Raw genomic sequence first — 15,472 nt, forward strand, 5'->3', positions numbered from 1 at the left:
CACCTGCAGCAAAAACACTCTTCCAGCAAACTTGATGCTTTTATTTACAGTGGAGTTTCATTCAAAGCAAACAAGCAAGCTCATAGGACTGAATCTAATTTTCTCACATCACTTGGAGAAAATAATGCTCCAGTGCCCCCAATTTGAGGAAAACACGTTTGAAAGATTTTTTAGAAGAGATCAGCCCACATACTTAAATGGTACAATTGAATAATGAAATAGTTATGTCAGTTCAGCTACACACAAATAAGTGATAAGCTTTGGAGACAGATGCTAGGCTCACAGAAGTGCATTAACAAATACAAATTCTTTTCTATGTAGATCAAAGTTTGCTTACATGGATTTTTGGTAGATCTTCAATATTTCTCTAGGGCTCTTTGCTTTCAGAGAGAGGAAAGAAAAAGGGAAAGGAATTCTCTTTAGCACTCCTGTGTTTCTTCTATGCATACACTTCCAAATCTTTTCTTTGCTTTATGACAGTAGTTACTTGTGTCACAGACATCAACTCCAGCTGGCCCCAGAGTACTAAGAACAGAATAATTTTTCTTATAAGACTTCTTACCTTCACCAGACTGGAATACAGAGCGCTACATTACAATGTCAATAATTAACCTTGGCCAGGTAATGTCCTTAGGCCAGTTTGGCTGTGACATCATTGCCGTAATGGTTTGGAAGTTACTGACATAACCTGAAGAGCTGACACACACACACACACACACATACACACACACACAAAAAAAAAAAAAAAAAAGAGCTGTGGACCTTAATAGGTTTTTAATAGATTTTTGGTTGGTTGGTTGGTTGGCTATTTTGGCTTTTGGCTAACTGTACTAGCTGGGCTAGTGAAAGATACCATGTCTTGCTTAAAATCTTGGCTATTTGACAGCTGTTTTTTTTTTTTTTTTTTGTTGTTGTTTTTATTTTTTTTTTTTTTTTTTTTTTTAATGAAAAACAGTGCTATCCATAATTACCTTCTAGTGAATTTGTGCTATTATTTGAATAGCTATGATTGTTGCCAAGTTTTCATCCATGATTCATATGAGAGAACTGCTCTTTGTTACACTCATATAAAAACAAAAACAACAACAACAACAAGTTTTGAAAGGTAAAACTAACTGAAGTTTATAATTAGGCGGGTCTGAAAGTTAGAAGATATGTTCTGTGTGGACTAGAACCACTAGGGAACTTGCACAGAAGTTAATAAACTCACAAATAATCTACTTGAAAGCATGTCTAGTTAGGTTTAATGCTGTTAAAATTCTCTTTACTTTCCCTCCAAGTTTTCTCCTTACAATAAATATTTTTAAAAAGTTGAATTTTATTTGCTTGCATCTAGCAGGCAGGAAAAGGAAATAAAAAAGAAGCAGTAGGAATGCTAATTCAGGTTGTATGTCTGAAAAAACTCAAGCTTTTGACCTGAAGTTTGGAAAAAGTTTAAGGAGACAAGTGCGTGTTTAGTGTTTCTGATCTTGAAATGGGGTTAAAAATTAGTTTTGCATTAAGTCCTGATTTTGCTCCAAACTTTCTATGTGACCTTGGAAAGATGCTTCAGTATATAGAAGGTGAATGGGCAATGACAGTCTTGACAGACACCAATGACAGACACCAATATCAGAGAGACCAGTCTTCATCTTCCTAACATCTGATGGGAGAACCATAACATCTGATGGGAGAACCCAGCTGAGGTCCTTGACCTCTCTGCAAAATGATCCTGATCTTGTAAAGCAACCATGAGGGGAAAAACAAATAATAATCTCTAGATATAGAAAACTGTTAATTTCTCTGAAGAAATTAGGAGCATCTACCTATAAGAAGTATTACTTACTTGCTGTAAGTATAAAAGACGGAAACACAGGATGCTTTTTTTGGTACTAGATCAGTCAGATGATGCTCAAGGAACAAGTCATCCAGAAATAACATCACACTCCAGTAAATAACAACTAACACTGCAAAATAAGTACCCATAAATAAATATGCATACCTACAGATGTAAGGTGCTGCCGGGTCCATGAAGCATTCAAAAGTAGTTAGTTAGGTGATGTACCTTGAATACTAATTACTACACCATTACTAATAATACTAATATGCTCACTTCTAGGCTGAGTTCACCATCTTGGACACTACTCATAGTCATTAATATTTGATTAGAAAACTCTCACTGATCTCAGTTTGCTCATATATCTATGTTTTTCTCCTATTGTTGCATTGGAGCACTATATCTGTGGTAGACTGGAGAGCTGATTTGAGGTCATACTATGTTTTTTACTCAGGCCATTAAGATTATACCAATATAAGTATCTTTCAAATTCTTCCGGTCATGTCATCCTTGTATTATGGACAGTATCAATAAGTGAAGCAAAAATAATAATATTTGATGTAGAGAGGTATTTCTGTCTGGAACTGTCTAAAAGTTAGTGGATAGCCTCTGACATTTCAAAGAGCTATTCTTTTATGTTAGTGAGAGAACATGCTCTACTGCACTGTAGAGGGTATTGCGCCCTTTCTGTTCATCATCCAGAAAGTCTATTTAAATATAACTCAACCACACTGAAATTCTAGGAAGGTTTGAAATGAATTATTTGGGGGCATTTTTCACCCCAAATTTATCCTCTTAATCTTTGTGGCATTTGTTCCAAGAATAAGTACCTACTGATTCCCTGGGAGTTTGAAAGAAGGATTAACAGTCAGGTGAAAAAAGTTTGGCAGAAGTTATATTTCTGTCTCTGCTGCAATGTTTGTGTGGCTATTTTCTATCCAGTGCCTACCTTCATGGCAACTCTTCTCAGTCAGTATAAAAGAAAAACAATATAACAGATCTATCTTAATAACAGGACAGGAACATACATCAACTTCTCTAATTTTTGAGTGTCATTGTCAATAATGAGAAATTTATTTTCAGATAACAATTGCTTTTTTGAAGAGTTAAAAAAAAAAAAAAGGTAGTAAAGAGCATAGGCTGATTCTAATATTTTGAGTTGATTCCTTTCTCTCCATATGAATAATGAATCAAAATGCAAACAAGAAGTATGGAAGCTGGCCATTAACAACAACAGCAGCAGCTGCTTCCACACAACTACATTCTTCACGCCAAGTCAATGGAGCATGACTTTCTCTGTTGCAGTGTGTTTATGAAAGGAAAGTTTCTTCAGAACTAAACAAAACAAACAAACAAAAAAATAAATTAAAAAAAAAAAAAAAAGGAAGAAGGTCTTGAAATTAACTTGAGTAAGCTGTAAAACCAGAGGGCGAGAGCCAAGATGTAAACATCCATGTATCCAAGGAAAAATGTAATTTGGGGAATTCTGCCATCTGGGGTGAAATCCTCCTGCTGCTTTCTTACTGATCCTCATCAGCAACTGGAGTGACAGATAGATCCATCATCTGCTGGTTACAGGCTCAGCTGTAGTGGAGGAGCACTGACCTCACACACTGGTGAGTGCCATCCAGGCCATCACAGGCAAAGTATAAAAGCTGCTTTTGAAGAAAGTGGCCCACTAGATTTAATGTGTTCGCTCATTCAGACTACAAGGCACACAACAATGTGTGCATCCTATCAAAGCAAATACAAGAGCTGGAGGAAAAAAAATGGCCCAGAGCCTTCAAAATATCAAAGTGTGAAGGGGAGAGCTGATAAAGGGCATGAATGCAGTTACACAGTTCTGATTTGACTGAAAACAGTCTTTTCCCCATCTTTCTATGTCGCTATATGACTTAATTTCCTTTACAACTTCTTTAACACCTCCTTCCTATGACTACAGCAGCAGACCTATTAATTCTGATTCTTCCAGCCTGGAACTGTTTTCAGCTGAGGGGATTTCATCAACGTGACATGATTTTCCATTTAGGAATACTTTATAGATCTCTCTTCCACACTTCTGTAGTTCTCTTGTTTTGGCAAAGAGTTCCACAGATCTGTTGCCTCCAACTCAAAGAAATTTTCTTTATTTTGAATGAGTCCTTTTCATTTCCATTGAAATTAAATCAAATCGTGTTTATGTTTTCAAAAGCTCTTAACTACACCTAAGTTCTGCTACTTGCCTTTCCTAATGCAAGATTCCACAGATCAACTTTCAAAAGTTGCTGGTTGAATTTGGAACATAAAACAAATCATTTTGCAGTGGAATTAAGTACTTATATCTCTTGAGATCCAAACAGCGCAGCTTGAATAAACCATTCTTGCTTGAATAAACCATTCCTTACATGTGTACTGAAGGTGGAGCTACAACCAACCTTTCACAAAGATACTTCCCTCTCCCCACTATTTGCTACCCTTGATGTCTGTCTACTTGGTTTGCAGCCACTCCTTCTCTCTCTATGGTGTTATGGAGGAGGGTCATACTGAGAAAGATTCCTCTCTTCCATACTAATAAAAACCTTAACTATTTAGTTAATTAATTGAACTAATGTGAAGTAACAGGATGGAAAAATGCATGTGGAATTCCTGAATGAAAAGATTCTTCCTCTCACAGCCTGTGAGGAAAGTAATTGTGCAGGTAGAGGGCTAGTTTTTACAACTTCATAATTACTTGGTTTGATACAGAGCAGCTTGAAACAGCTTGAAGAATCTTTTATGTGATACATAGCAGTTTGAAGAAAGATCATTTTATCTAAATTATTTGTTTCTCAAACCCAAGAAAAATCTCCAGCCCAGTTGTGAAAAGAGGGTGAAATTTCCACCCAGCACATCCATACTCCTTAAAACCATCAAGACATTGCTTAATTTAATATGGTGCTATCTTTCACACTGTGAAACTCTGGAGGGGTTATTAAGTAATCTTAAAAATGGAAAAAAAAAAAAAAAAAGAAGAAAAAAAAAGACTAGAAAACTAGAAAGAGAACTCAGGCTTTGTTCATGCTTCCATGGGACTTCATAGCAGAAACTCTCGGTCTGTTCTCCATGATGAAAGCCAATTAGCTTCTCTACCAACAGCACCACCCTTCTGATTAAATTTACAAACTGTTGGAATTTTGGGAATCCTCTAAAAAAAAACTGTAACATTTCCAGCTTAGAAGTGGGTGACTGCTGGAAAAGACTCATCATTAAGACACAGTTACACACTGAGAAACATCTGTCTATGACGAACCATAATTATATCACTAATTACTCTGATGTCAGCCGAGACCAGGGAATGTTGCGTGGATAAAACTGCTGTCACACCAGGCACTCTGCTAGCAGTGGTGTGCTCCATGCCAATGGAAATGAAGAGGTAAAAAGGAAAATAAAGACATCCCAAAATGACATACTGGCATCACTAGTCTCCTAATCTTTCCTAATACTTTCTCCACTTTGAATTAATTGACTTTGAATGTGCTTTTCACTCTTGTTTACCAGCTTTATAATTACTTTATTAACGTATATCAATATTGACATTAATTATTGATATTTATTAATTTAGTATGTATATTCTCAGTGGAAAATTAAAGTAGGTCCACATTCTACTTGAACATGTACCAAAAATAAAAACTGTGAATGGAATAGCAAGCCCAAAGAAGTGAATTTTGAAAAGCAACTACTTAAAAGGTATATAGCACAGAACTATTAAATGCATGAATTGTTCATTTGTTGCAGAATTCACTCACATAGCAATTCCTTTGATTGAATTTTGACTTTGGTGGGGTTCCCATAGTAATCCCAATGCTTTTCATGTAGTAATCCAATATGGTTCAAATTTCTAATATTGCAATGAGCTATTAATGAACAATATACTAATTATTGTTTCCACTGCAAGATTGTACACATGCTATATATATATATATATATAAAGAAGCAGTTTATTAGTTATAAATAATTTTTTCAGTTGTGTTCTAGAGGTTCTAAGACATGAGCCATATTGGTAATTTCTCTTTTTTCTTTCACATTTTTTTATGCTTCAGTTATATACAGCCTTCGGTTCCATTTCTTAAATTCTCGAGTCGTGCCACTATTATCCCATACCAGCTCTAGACACTGACAGAGTGGTTGTGTGTGAATTTAGTGCTCTCCAAGAGGCTTTTCCCTGACAGCCTGGAAAAACAAACTCATTTTTATACATATGGCTACGTACAGAATGGAAGTGATACTACAAACTCTCTGAACAGTCCAGCAATAGATGAGAAGGTACATCCTTCATTTACAGTGCCTTTTCCTAAATATCTTTGATGACTCTTCCAAGGTGTATAATTTTTACAAGTTTCGTTATGGTCACTGGGAGGTAATCAACATTAACTGCTATTTCAGTCCTAAATGGCTTATATTTTCCATCAGTATGGGCTGAAGTGTATCCATGGGCTTAATTTTGTTTTACCCAATGGTAGTAAATGTTGTAGGTAAAGCAGATGATGTGGGATGCTTTATAGCTTTGATTCTGTAAGAAGTGAATCAGTGTAGCCCATTTTCAACAAATTATTTAAGCACCGAAATGTTTTGTATGCTTATGCACATGGAAACTGGAAAGACTGAAATCCTCATCCAAATAACCTTCCTATTTATTCCCTTCTGTAGGCAACCTTTTAAGTATGATATACCTCAAAATATATGCACAGATATCCTCTTTCCCCTTCTCCCTAGTGACTTAATTTATTTGTTAAAATATAGTAAATTGCAAACCATAGAGAGCTCTCTGTGCAATGAAAAGGAAGTGAACAAAGCCAGGAAACCCTTCAAGACAGCCTCAAGAAACCTGCGATGAGATATTAGAGCAACAGATAGGACTTGCCTGGATGGAGCTTCAACCTTTGAAATTGTGACCCCATGACATTCCTATGCCTCTCAACCACATGCTTCTTCTTTTAAATCCTGGCATGTTTCCTGTCAAAACCTTTTTCCTCTCCTACTCTCTTCCCTAAAACAAAACCCCACAATTGATTTTGCATAACCACCTAGAGAGCAATCAATAGTTCCTGAAATCTAATGCAGCGCTTTGTTAAGCTTGCAAATGGAATAATGATTCTGCAGGGCCAAATGCTTGGCCCAGAGCTGCTTTGCCCCTTTCAGAAATGGGCAGAGAAGGTTTCCCTTGCATGTTAATGTGTTGTGTTGCAACAAGGGTCAATAGCTTCAGGCTTTATGTTGATTAGTATTTAAAGGAATGTTGTTAGAAAGAATTAGTAGAGGCATTTTAACCCTACAGACAATTGAGGAAACTAAAACACCTATTTGCTGGGTGGCTTTCTCTATAAATACACTAATGCCAGTAAGAAGCATATTATTCCTGGTCCCTGTGGTGCTTTAAAATGCACTCATTAATATGGTCTAATTTACATTTAATTCTAGGAAAGATATGCCCTGTTGCCACTGCTCACCCCAGCCAACCCCCAACTGCCTAGCAAGCTATGTGAGGCTGAGTGAGGTTTCACCATCTCAGAAGTCCTGCTCAAAAGGCAGTTCGCTGCAAAACACAGTCTCCCCTCTGCAAGATGCTGCAGGGCCAGCTGCAGTGATGGGAATCCTGAGGTTGTGGAAGATTTGGGCTGACAGGTAGTTGGGGGAGAGGTGCTGGCAAGCCTAAAGACGGCACAGAGGTTGAAGCAGAGACTGAATCAGAAAAATAAATGTGGCAGATGTGAAGCAAGCTTCCATGATTTATATCGAAGGTGCCTCTCATTGTGAAGCATACAGCTCCTCTTCACGTGCATGCCACACTCCTTACTTGCATGCTCTGTTTAGCAATGAAGTCACTGACCTTTTTGTTGTCCTCATGATGCTTCCAAGGAATGAGTATAGGTTGTTTTAATCTCCCAAAATGTTGGCAGTCTTCTCAGTATTAGCTATTTGGGGTTCATATAATTTCTTCAAGTCCACCTCTGGAGTAAAGGAATCAATGAAAGAGAATAAAAGGTATCAGTAGTTGCAATTGCAAGGCTATTCTGGAATAAAATTAACAGAAAATCCAGCACAGGAGAGAGAGCCAAAAGGGAAATGTCCTTCCTAAGGGCACACACAGCCTCATCTATGAGAGTGCATAGTGGTTTTCTGACACCTAATGATTTATTCTGCAGAGTTTACACCATCTTGGAATTCTCTGTGGTCTAATGCTTCAACTCCTGAAAACACGGTCCACAAGATTAGTTTCAGGAGTAACTAGTTCCCAGATCCTGCTTTTTGTTTGTTTGTTTGGTTGGGTTTTTTTTTTTGTTTGTTTTGTTTTGTTTTGTTTTGTTTTGTTTTGATTTGATTTCTAGCTATGGGGAGGCACAGAAGAACAGAGAATGGATTTCTCAGCTATTTTAAAGGAGAGATCTATTGCAAGAAACATCTATGATTAAAATAGATTATCTCTGTGAACTGAGAAACAATGAGGGAATACAGGGTAACAGTCAAAAAAAATAATAATAAAAAAGCTTTAAACATGCTACAGAGCTGTAATGCAAAGATTAAAAAGATATACATTTCCATTGTGTAAGCTAGAGCTAGCAAAAAAATGTCAGAAAATATATGACCCCTGCAGAAATTCAATTTTGGTTTTATCATTGCTTTTCCACCAGGAGGTGGGGCTGTTAAGCACTGAATTTATTTAGTACCGTACTAAAAAAAAAAAAAAAAAAAAAAAAAGTAGGTAAAATGAAAACTGTCTTTCTCTTCCCTTTCCCTCTGAAACTCATTGTGAACATGTGAGTAAAAAGCATGAACTTTCTAGATATTTTAAGAACTGATTTCATTTTCTCAAGAAAAAATGGAAATACCTTTAGCATGATTTTGCAATGGTTTAAATGAACTGCTTCCAGTAGTGAATTAAGTACCAATAGCTAATTAAAACATACATTAATTTGGGAGACTGGAAAGCTCAGGAGGCTTATAATTATTACTATTCCCAAGTTTCTATTGATTCTATTGCGAGGACAGCTCTGCAATTCAGTTGTAAGGATTAAGTCACAAAAAGAAATCACAGGACCCTGTAATGTGGCTAATTGCATAATAAAAAGATAAACACATTTAAGGTCATTTGATTCTAATTCTGACAAGCTGCCAAGAGGGATGAAAGCAGCATTTCTGCAGCTTTCTCAGAGCCTGAACTGAAGGAACTGCTTATTTCTGATGCTTCCACAGCTCCTGATTTCACCACCTTCAAAAGAGATGTTCTAGACCCCTTGGGATGGGAAGGTGCAGCCAAAGGAAGGAAATGTGTGTCATATGTGCAGCTGAACTCCACCACAACAGCTCTCTCACTCCCCCTCCTCAAAGGAAAATGAGGGGAGGCAGGGGAATGCGATGGAATGAAGGGCTCAAGGGTTGAGATAAGGACAGGGAGATCACTCAATGCTTATCATCACGGGAAAAATAGACTCAACATAGGGAGATTAATGTAATATATTGCCTATCACTACTAGACTAGAATGCTGAGAAAAGTAAACTTAAAAACACCTTCCCTACCAACCCTCTTCTACTTCCTTCCCCCCAGTGGCTCAGGGGAACAGGGAATGGGGGCTGCAGTCAGTCTCTGACGCTTCGTCTCTGCTGCTCCCTCACGGTCCTTCTCTGCCCCTGCTCCCCGTGGGGTCCCTCCCACGGGATGCTGTCCTTCCCAAACTGAGCCTGCGGGGGCTGCCCACAGGCAGCAGCTCTTCAGGAACTGCTCCCACACGGCTCCGTCCCACGGGGTCCATCCCCCAGGAGCAAACTGCTCCAGCACGGGTCCCCCACGGGCGGCAGCCCCCCCCCACACCCCCTGCTCCTGCGGGGGCTCCTCTCCATGGGCTGCAGCTCCGGCCCGGGGCCTGCTCCTGCAGGGGCTCTCCATGGGCTGCAGCCTCCTCCAGGCCACATCTCCCTGCTCCAGCGGGGGCTCCTCCACGGGCTGCAGCGTGGAGATCTGCTCCATGTGGGACCCATGGGCTGCAGGGGGACAGCCTGCTCCACCAGGGGCCTCTCCACAGGCTGCAGGGGAACTGCTGCTGCCTGCCTGGAGCACCTCCTGCCCTCCTGCTGCACTCACATGGTGGGCTGCAGGGCTGCTTCTCTCATAGTTTTTTTTACTGTGCTCTCCCAGGTGCTGTGGCACAGATTTTTTTTTAATCTTTATTTATTTATTTATTATTATTATTTTTTTTTCCTTTCTTAACTCTGCTCTCCCAGGGTCACAATCAATGTCTCTCACTGGTTCGGCCCTGACCAGTGGCAGGTCCCTTTTGGAGCCAGCTTGAGCTGACTCTTCTCTGACATGGGACAGCTGCTGGATTTTGCTCAAAGAAGCCACCCCTGCAGCCTTCCTGCTACCAAATGTTGCCACAATAAAGCAAGGCCTGGAAATAGGTGCAAACCTGGACCCTCTTATGACCTCGCAGTTGAACCAAGGTGCCACTGTGGCAGGCCCATTTTCCTCTCTTCAGTGTCAGAATTGTTGAAGATCAACTCTTCTATTTCATAAAATATGTGTGATGGGCTTATAATTACTGGGTACAAACCTGCATCTGGAAGCATTTGAGGGGATTCTTGTCACCATCATGCTATGTAGCAAGGTCTCACCTAAAACAGCAACAAATATGTATGGTTATCACACTGTGTTGATCTGCATCTACACTTGCAGAGAAAGCATTTCTGATGGACATGATCAGACACTGTCAGTCCACACAAATACTATCTGTACAGTATGTCCATGCAATGGATATTAATAGATGTTCATTTAGGCATTCAAAGAGATCTCGACTGGCCATAGGGCTTACGTGGGTGCCATAAAACCTGCCACATCAGAGGTTATCTTAACCTGATCACATTCAAAGTCACAGTCAGGAGTTAACTAACTCAAAGAAGACCATCAAGACATCCATAGTTACCAGAGAGGGTACAGTCACCAGGCAAGGGAAGTCAAGAATTATTTCCAGCCACTGCTGCTATTGAGTTCAGGAGTAATGACTGATCATTGCATCCTGCGGCAGTCACAGCTTCTGCCAGCTCATCCAAATGCTTCCTCCCACTCACAACACAGCACTTCCCTCTCCTCCAAGATGACTCATGCTGTGTTCACTTCCATCCACAGCCCAGTGGCTGCTAGGCACTACCAATATAGCATAACTAAAATTTGGCTTTGGGTGTCATGGTGAGATCTACCTGTAACATATGGATGGCAATGAAGCCCCAAATGTTGGGTCTTCTATATTGTTTCATCTAGGAACAAGATGGAAAATCATGAAAAAGAGGCTTTTTTTTTTTTTTTTTTTTTTTTTTTTTTTTCCTGATAGTCATTTTTTTTTGTGCCCTGTCTGAAAACACCATCCAAAATTATCAACCTCAAGTTCAGCATCCCAGTTTCAAGTTCTGGGCTTACAAATCATAAAATTAGTTTTTTAGTTGGCAAGGATTTCCTTTGTGATCTCAGATTTGTCACTCCACACTGTTTCTAAATACACCATCTGTATCCAGATGACATATATACTCATCTACCATAATGTGTTAGAGGTCTAGAGTCACAGAAGTGCTTGAAAATATTTAATGCTAATATTTAGGAAACACCAACACTACAAAATCTTGGTAGATCTCTGTTAGCTTCTGCTCCCTGGTGCCCAGGCATAAAATACAGTTTGAGTAGTGACAGCAACACAAGATCTGGACATACAGCTAGAAAGGGGGTTACAGGGGTTCCTTTCCCTGTTCTAGTGAATATCTGAATATGATATATAAAATAGATCAGATGTTAAAGGAGGAAGTGATAAGCTGAGAGGTTCTTAACTCAAACTGCCCTCTGATGCTTTCTGCACTTCCTCAGAGGGATGGTGCATGAATTCAAGTCCTCTCAGGTAGAGGATGCATAGTGTAAATGCTCTTAACACTGGATCATTACTTAATAGATAAAATACCTTGCCTGTTTCCATACTCCATTTTCCAGTTGGATTTTGAAATGACTCAACCTTTCTGGAGCTTTTTAAATAATACTAGCTGTTTAGGGGTGTATTTTGGCCTTATGCCTTTGGCTGAAATCTACAGAAGACTTTAAAGTGCTGATGTCTCACTGACATGCAAGAATATCTTGGCAGACCTTGACAAGAAAAATGTAGAGCTATCATTTCAGAGATATTTGATTCCTATTGTAAAACACTCACAGATGGACCAGTGAATTCATAAGCTATTTTGAGGAAGAGAGGTATTATTGTAGCGTAATATAAATGGTGTAGATGGGAGTTTTACTGTGGACTGTGGATTCAGTTAAGCCAGAATTTCATCCTGCACTACTAACTTAAATAACTTGTGTATAGCACATACTTAAATGACAATTGCTGGTTTCTGAGCCCCTGATCTGAAGCAGGGCAAAATGATTGACCCAATAATTCCTTCATTATCACTAGAATTATTTTATATCACTTCATGGTTTTCTATTTTTCCTCTTTGCTTTCTGATTATGCTCAAGGCAAAAAACATCCAATACTTCCAGAACCTAATTTTTTGTTTGTTTGTTTTGTTTTGTTTTTGTTTTCTTTAGGTAGCAGCAACTTTCTAGTCTTAAAATTTTGCCTTACCTCTGGCTGAAATTTCACACACACTTAATATTAAAATTTGTCAAACTGGAAACGTTATAGCTGAATTATCAGGTAGTTTGAGGCTACAACTTAATCTACAGTAAGCAGATTTATTCCAGTAGGGAATGTCTTACAGTGTTTTTACTGCTAGCATTCAATATGTTCCTTTGTTGTTTAAAAGTTACTTACAGCTTAAGTAATTAACCACTGTTTATTTATAACACTACAGTATCCTTTCTTGCATACAGACATGGCTGAACTGGTTGTAAGATCCTTGGGACAGAACTGCTGTTTCTTCTGTCTTACACATGACTGAGCACATTAACATGTAAAAGCAATAATACAGTGAATCTCATTCAGGCAAGAGAAGGTGTATAAGTAAGATAAAAACAAGTATTTGCATTTTGATTCTGATTTGAATTCATCTTTGTGGTAAAAAAAAAAAAAAAAAAAAAAAAAAAGGAAGAAGAAAAAGTATTTTCATCTCTGGAACCTTCATGTAACATCTCTGAGTCTGATCATTTTCTGTGTCTAATAAAAAGAAATCTTAATTTTATGAAAATCTCAGAATATGAGAAGGGATTGCAGGGATAAATCCCACAGTACATCATTTGTACTTCATTTATTTTATTGCTGTTGATCTGTAAATCTATATTGTATGCAAAGAGTTATGATCTTCATTCATCACCAAGTTCAGTCTCATCAGTGAGAGGTTATGATGCTGTAAATTCTAGCACCTTTGTCTCACTAATAAAATATGACAGTATACATCTATAAATTCCAAATTCTTATGGTCACATTGTGTTTCCTGCAAGGGTCTTTCAAGCACTGACATTTTCAAACAGACATCGTGAATTAGGGGAGCATGATTTGATCAGGATGCTGTGGTCTTCCTTGTGCCAAAAAGCATGGATCTCTTTCAAGCAAATTCTGTCCTTAGCATGAAGTTGACAGTAATGTTAGTGCTCATAAAAAAGCAACCAAACAGCCCAGCTATGATGAGTTATGCTATGTACAGAAAGCAGTAATAGAAAGGTGACAACCTTAGCCAAAGAAAATTGAAGGACAAAAAGGACAGCAGAGTTATTTTAAACATTCTAACAGGATACCAGTAATGAAGAAAAAATGATGGACACTATAAAAGTAGCAGAAAGTGTTCTTGTGACCAGAGCTGTTTGCTTTTCTTGTGCCAGACTGTACATACAGGACTATACACTTTTATGATGATAATTTTTTATTTCAGAAGTTTGGTAATAGTTCCCAGTATGGAAACAGCACAATGTGCCAAAAGCTGGCATAAGGCACACAGATCTGGACCCCAGTTTCTTAGCTTTCAACTGGGCTTACACTTGAGATTTCATTTGGAGCTCCTCTCTAAAGGCAACATATCTCTGCTCATATTGTTAATCTATTTCTTTGTCTTCCCTATCGTAAGGGGATACTTTGTTTAATAGCTTCTTCTGTACTGCAATAGCTTGGAGGTGCTTCTCTCACACAGGGAGACATAAACACTACAGAACCTATAGCGGTGAACTATAAATCCCCAATAAAATTAATGTAAATTCTCCCTTTAGCTTGACTGATTTCATTAATTATTGGGAAAACCAGCTAAACATGGGTAGCACCTTCTTCATCTTTAATGTCTCAGGATTTTCTCATCACCAGAATCTCTTTTGTTTCTTGCAAGACATAGTTGAGAATATCTCCGTACAGGGAAGCAGGAAAAATTTTGACTTGTTTAACAATGAAAAGTCCATCTGAGAATCGTTCTTGAGCTGAAACACTTAATGAAACAGTGCTTGCTTAGTTATGTGAAGAAAAAATGAAAAATGGCTTTTTTTTACAGCTGTTGCATAATTATATGTCTGTTTTGGTATCGGCAGACTTGTCTTGTTCTAGATATAGTTCTCTCTATAGAACAGTTCTATAGTTCTGTACAGCTATATATATTCTTGTTGGCTTTTTTCTATTTATAGAGGAGAAATAAATGTTCAATGGACAATGGGCATGAAGTTCATATGTTGCAAATGTCATTAGAACATGATTCATATAATGTTATAGATGGTTTTATGGTGTTGGCTGTTTGTGTACATCTGCCCTTAACTTCCTCAGGTTATAACAATTTAATAAGATCTTTGTTCATCGTTTAGCCGTCCCAAATGTATTTGTAGCTATAGAAAATAAAACTTTTAGTTTACCTGCTGTTACATTCTGCCTCATTTATGCTGGTGTAACTGAAGAACCATGCCATTCCTTTCTTCAGAATGTTATTAGATTTACAGAAATAAAAACAAGAATTTGGTCATAAATGGGATTGGATACAGAGCATGCTTATTATTGAATAGATAAAATCTGCTTTCAGTTTAGATTTTCTCAATTAAGCGAACGTGAAGAAATCTTGCTCTCCATTCTTTGCAAGCTTTGTTGTGTTTTCCCACTTACACAAAGCTTTTTTTTTTTTTTAATTTTTTACCCTTTTTTTTTTTTTTTTTTTTTTCTGCTTAAGAGTGACAGAAGCCTCCAATTCTTTTGAATAAGCTAGAGACCATTAAATACTGCTGAAATAAGAAATTAAATCCAATACAAAAACCTCAAAACCTGAGGGGGTGGAGGAATCTATTTCCACCTTATATAATATGGTCTTGGTGTCTTATACATAAAAGACAAAAAAAGAGTCTTTGAAAAAGGCAAACGTGGAGGAGGAAACATTAGAAATCAGACTTGGCCATCCTGCACTACAAAACAGAGCTCTGTGGGTGTTCTGCCTTTCCTACCCTCCAAAAAAGCAACCTGCAAAATAGGCCCTGGTTCCTGCTCTCTGCCCAGCCCTGTCCTTTTTGTTTCATCCACCCCTGCTCAATGCAAGAACAAACAGAAATACCAGCTCTTTCAGAACAGCAACATATTTTATTGGCAAAAGGACAGGAGAAACAAAGCAGAGGATGGGAGCAGAATCAGGGAAAAAAAATCAAGAGAACTGTTTTTCTGAGTTGTCTTTGGACTATTCTAGTTAGTTACAGGAACATCCAAGACATCAGGAGATATC

At 38.1% G+C, this 15,472-nt stretch overlaps 1 long non-coding RNA gene across 1 annotated transcript; it reads right to left on the reverse strand.

Moving 5' to 3' along the window:
* Positions 1-5,959: 5,959 nt before the first annotated feature.
* LOC118163148 lies at positions 5,960-10,845 on the reverse strand. Its single transcript, XR_004748881.1, has 2 exons — positions 10,750-10,845; positions 5,960-7,845 (listed from the first exon to the last, which is right to left on the reverse strand). It is a non-coding gene; the product is annotated as an uncharacterized LOC118163148 (long non-coding RNA).
* Positions 10,846-15,472: the final 4,627 nt, after the last annotated feature.

Source organism: Oxyura jamaicensis, chromosome 2, assembly GCF_011077185.1.
Source record: "Oxyura jamaicensis isolate SHBP4307 breed ruddy duck chromosome 2, BPBGC_Ojam_1.0, whole genome shotgun sequence".
Classification (NCBI taxonomy): domain Eukaryota; kingdom Metazoa; phylum Chordata; class Aves; order Anseriformes; family Anatidae; genus Oxyura; species Oxyura jamaicensis.